Below are 5,814 nucleotides of genomic sequence, written 5' to 3'. Positions count from 1 at the left end.
TGTTCCACACAAAAAATCAGAAAAATCACCTGAAAATATTCTCCACCACGATCAGACCTTAACCGTTTAATTTTCCTCTCGAGTTGATTTTCCACTTCAGCTTTGTAGGTCTTAAAATAATGCAAAGCTTCGTCTTTTGACTTTAAGAGATACACATAACAAAATCTAGTAGAATCATCGATAAAAGTAATAAAATATCGTTTGCCTCCCTTAGTTAATATTCTGTTCATCTCACATAAACCGGAATGTATTAAATCTAGCGGTGCCAAGTTCCTTGCCTCCGCAGCCTTATGAGGCTTGCGAGGTTGCTTAGATTGCACGCACACCTAGCACTTAGAACCTCTGACTAAATCAAATTTAGGGATTAAATTTAAATTTGCTAACCACGACACACAACCAAAATTGATGTGACAAAGTCGTGAATGCCAAATATACGACTTGTTCGAAATCATATTGTTTACATACTTATTACAAACATCATGCAAAGATAAGCGGAACAAGCCTCCACTGTCATAGCCTTTTCCAATAAATGTCTCATACTTTGACAGTATACATTTATTGGACTCGAACACAAGTTTATAGCCATCTCGACATAGCAACGAGTCACTAACAAGATTCTTTTTGATGGAGGGGACATGATGCACGTTCTTCAATAGCACTGTCTTTTCTGAAGTAAACTTCAGAATGACTATACCAACACTAAGAACACACGCATGTGATCCGTTCCCCATCAGCAAGGCTCCAACCCCTTTGCACTAATCATAAGAAAACAAAGAAATATCAGCACACACATGAATGTTAGCACCAGTGTCAGCCCACCACTCAGGGGATTGACACACTGAAAGAACAGTAGGTAAAAGATTACCATAACCCGATGTTCCTTCTGCGGTCTCGCTAACAACCATATTGGTTGTTTTCTTCTCTTAAGCTAGTTTTTTCTCTTGCTTGAATTTGCAGTCTGGACAAGCGCTTGCCCAGTGATCAGTACTCCCGCAAACAAAGGAACCAACTCCTTTATTCTTGTTTTTAAACGAGGCTGCCTGCTTGGGCTTCGTGGCATTCAGTTGCTTGCCCTTCCTTTTATTATTATGTGACGCATTGGAGTTCTTCTTTTGTACCATATTGGCACTAGAAGTCTCAACTCCTTTTCCACAAGTGTCTTTTGCTCTCACCCTCTCCTCAACATCAAGAGAACCAATAAGCTCAGCCACACTAAACTCTTGTCTCTTATGTTTTAGAGTGGTAGCAAAATCTGTCCAAGAAGGTGGCAACTTAGCGATAATACCGCCAGCCACGAACTTGTCAGGCAAGACACATGGGGACTGTTCGAGTTCCTTAGCCAGTGCCTGTATTTCATGAGCCTGTTCAACTACATGACAGTTCTCAACCATCTTGTAGTCAAACAGCTGCTCCATGATGTACAACTCGCTACCAGCATCAGAAACACCAAACTTCTCATCTAATGCATCCCATAACTCTTTTGCTGATGTGCACGTTAGATAAGAATCAACACACTTGTTGGCAAGAGTACCAATCACGGCACCTCGAAACAGGTTGTCGGCAACGTCGAACATTCTCTCCTCCTCAGGAGTGAATTGTTCGGGTTTCCCCCGTGCGGCGTGATAACATTTCATTGCAGTCAACCACAGTATCATCTTACTACACCACCTCTTGTAAAATGTCCCATCAAAAGGTTCACTTGGTTTTAACGCAACAGCAAAACCACTAACAGAAAAATGCCTAATATCATGTTTTGGATTGTTAGAGAAATAGACATTTTTAGTTTTAATTTAATCTAGAAAATCACAGTGATGTATGTGACGATATGTATGTGCATATGTGTATCACTACTCACATAAGCAGTAAACAACAATAAAATATGCACAAATACAAAGAATAGAATGTACCCTGCGGAGGGACCGATGCTCAAGGCACCAGTGGCTCCATTCACACGAGACATCTTATGTGTATGTTCGATGTAGTCGTACATAGTCGACGCAGGCAGATGTACGCAGTGCAGTCCCTCGAACGGCACCGGCGACGAGGAACTTGATCAGCGCTGGACGAGCGGACGAAGCGAGTAGTTGCCAGTACTGTCGGGTACCGTAATTAGGGGTACCCCCAACACTCCTAAACATGGCTGGCAACCACCATCAGCACAAACCGCAAAGGCTGATGGGCGCAGTTTAGGTCAAGGCTTCGTCTACTCATGGGACGCGATCTCGCCTCGCCCGAGCCCAGCCTCGGGCGGGAACAGTAGTCCCAGACGAATTAACGCCTCGCCCGAGGGCCTCCTCAAGCAACGGGCGCACCCTCGACTCGCCCGAAGCCCAGCTCGGGCAGGCTTCATTGTGAAGCAACCTTGGCCAAATCGCCTCACCAACCGACCATATCGCAGGCTCATTTAATACAAGGATCGCCTAACACCTTATCCTGACACACGTGCCTCAGTCGGCAAGGTCGAAGTGACCGCAGTCACTTCGCCCTTCCGCTGACCGACTTGACAGGAAAACAGCGATGCCCGCCCTGCTCCGACTGCTGTGCCACCCACCAGGGTGAGGCTGACAAAATCCAAGTCCAGCTCAGGCGCAACAGGAAACTCCACCTCGCCCGACCTTAGGCCTCAGCCTCGGAAGGTGGTCTCCGCCTCGCCCGACCCCAGGGCTCGGCCTCAACCTTGGCCTCGGAAGGTGGTCTCCGCCTCGCCCGACCCCAGGGCTCGGCCTCAACCTCGGCCTCGGAAGGTGGTCTCCGCCTCGCCCGACCCCAGGGCTCGGCCTCAACCTCGACCTTGGAGGAATCGCGTCCTCGCCCGACCCTAGGGCTCGGCCTCAACCTCGACCTTGGAGGAATCGCGTCCTCGCCCGACCCCGGCCTCGGCCTCAGGAGAAGTCTCCGCCTCGCACGACCTTGGGCTCGGACCGACCGTGCCACGGGGATACATCATTACCCTACCCCTAGCTAGCTCAGGCTACGGGGGAACAAGACCGGCGTCCCATCTGGCTCGCCCCGGTAACAAGTAATGATGGCTCCCCGTGTGCGTCCATGACGACGGTGGTTCTCAGCCCCCTACGGAAGTAAGGAGACGTCAGCAAGCTCCCAGCAGCACCGACAGCTGTGCTTCTACAGGGCTCAGGCGCTCCTCCGACGGCCACGTTACCGCGTACACAGGGCTCTAGCACCTCTCCGACAGCCACATTGGCATGTACACAGGGCTCAGGCACCTCTCTGCCATACACGTTAGCACCTAGCTACACCCCCCATTGTACACCTGGACCCTCTCCTTGCATCTATAAAAGGAAGGTCCAGGGCCTTCATGCGGGAGGGTCGCGCGGAAGAACGAGCTGACGAACAGTCTCACTCTCTCTCGCGCGAACGCTTGTAACCCCTACTACGAGCACACCCCCCCTGGCGCGGGGTAACACGAGCCGCGTTTTCCCCCCTTGTGTTCCATCTCGCGCCAACCCATCTGGGCTGGGATGCGCAGTGACAAATTTACTCGTCGGTCCAGGGACCCCCCGGGGTCGAAACGCCAACAAGTACGCTCCCTAAAAAACTGATCGCTCGCACACCCGTGCAAATGTCTCTCTGCAGACGGCGATTTCGGAGGCCTGCTCTCCCACAGTGTCTGTGCTCACAGAAGGTGGGACGGGGATGGGCTGTACACAACGCGTCTGAGAATGTCGTGTGTTCTCTCGAACTATTGTCGTGACCAGAAGCAACCTCCCCTCCTCGTATATATACACGCGCAGAGGGAGGCCAAGGACAGTAACAGTCGCCATCAGTGACGTCCGTTAATAGCTGTCATCAATGACAGTAACGGTCGCCATCAGTGACGTCTGTTAATAGATGCCATCAATGACATCTGTTACTCTAGGCAAAATGCGCAATCGTTAGGAATGAATATTCGGATCAAGGTCCGATCTACCACGGCCTCGGCCTGGCCCGGTCGACGGCGCGCGCGTGTGGCAGTCTTTTATCCTTTTCTCAGCTTCTCAATAGATGCACCAATAGTCCACCTATTTAAGTTGAGTGAATTGTCCCTTGAACTTCTGGTATGGTACTAAAGTACTAGTACACCGTAGCATTAAAGTAGGCCTCTAGCATTGACTATTATTGAATATTAATATAGGACATGCACACATTAATTCAACAAATAGTTGGATGAATGAACGGACAAACGATGAATAATTAGATGAACGATCAGACGAACGATGAATAGTTGGATTGACGAATGGACGGACGATCAATCCATGTACTTGTGTTGTGCTTGTATGAGAGTGGGAGTGAGTGAGTGGGTAGCCATGGGATGGCTTTAGGGATGGCAATTTTACCCGCGGGTTCGGATATCCGTCGGATATTCGACCCGTCGGGTTCCGTTTCGGGTACGAATTTATACTCGCGAGTCTTGCCCGTACTCGAGCCGTGATAAAATCGGGTCGGGTACGGATATTTTTGTCGCACGCGAGTTACCCATGGATATCCGTAAAAACTAAAAAACTAGTGAGCATGTATCATGAAGACTTAAAGTGTTTCCATATTATGTTCTATATGCGTGTGTTGACGCATAATTCATGAAGACTTGTTTGAAGTGATCATTGTACGCATAAGTTTTCTGGAATTTTTGCTGGCTATGATTATATTTTCTGGAAATTTTCGGTATTGTTTTTAGATATAATATATATATATATATGCGGGTATCCGATACTCGATGGGTACGGGTACAACTTTTTACCTGCGGGTACAGTTGCGAGTGGGTATGGCTAATACCCGCGGGTATGGCCGCGGGCGGGTATTTATTATACCCGACCCGAATCCGATCCGTTGTCATCCCTAGATGGCTTGGAGGTTTCCATTACCCCTCTATTTATAGGTAAGATGAGAATTAGTGGGACAAGTCCGAAGATTGGTGGGAGATAAGCATGCAGTTAGCCAAACATAACTGTAATTAGTATATAGAGCCCATCTTATGATAATATGGACGTATGTATGCATATGAGCATATGTGGTATAAGGAAAATTATTAAAAAATATTTATAGGAATCTTAAAAATAATTTCGAGGGTACTTCTTAGGAGGAATTAAAGCTGATAGTTCTCCTATATGTTTCAATGATCTTAAGCGTAGCATAGTTAAAGCTAATAGCATAATTATACACAAACAATTAAAGCTCATAGCACGTAAATATACACAAAGGCACCATTCAAAGTTGCATATCAATGATCTTAAGCATATCATAATTAAAGCTGATAGTTCTGCTATGTGTATTACATGCATTCAAGGGCAATTTATATTGATGATATGCAAAGAAAGTATATATATTTAAAAGGTGCATAGCTAGAAAAGTGCATAGAAATATACTAGGTATACCTTTCTTCTCGAAATGACGAACCATGGAAAATTAGTTGATTCGTTTCTACATAGAGGATTGACATGTGGAATCAGTAACTAAATAGGTTAATATCGAGATGAATCGATGCACAATCAATAAATCACTCTCGTTCATGGTCGACAAGCAACTGGAAAATCAGCCTCTTTAATGATATCTACAACTGCTTGTACACGGTCCAACCGAGTGGAACAGATGATGTTATGATGTTCGAAGCGGCCAAGGAGAACTTCCATAGTATGATGAAACTGACTTCAAGCTGGAGCACATGTTGCACACTCTTTGCATAAGCTCAAGTGGTACGTGAGGCGCAGTGACGACGACTCCAATAATATGAATAATAGATCACATCTTAAATTGGACAACTATTATAACTTTGTACTACCGGATAGTGTGAGCACAACCCAATATGACCCAAAATCATGC

This window comes from Zea mays, chromosome 5 (genome assembly GCF_902167145.1).
Source record: "Zea mays cultivar B73 chromosome 5, Zm-B73-REFERENCE-NAM-5.0, whole genome shotgun sequence".
In the NCBI taxonomy this organism is placed as follows: Eukaryota; Viridiplantae; Streptophyta; class Magnoliopsida; order Poales; family Poaceae; genus Zea; species Zea mays.
This window is presented reverse-complemented; position numbering follows the sequence as displayed.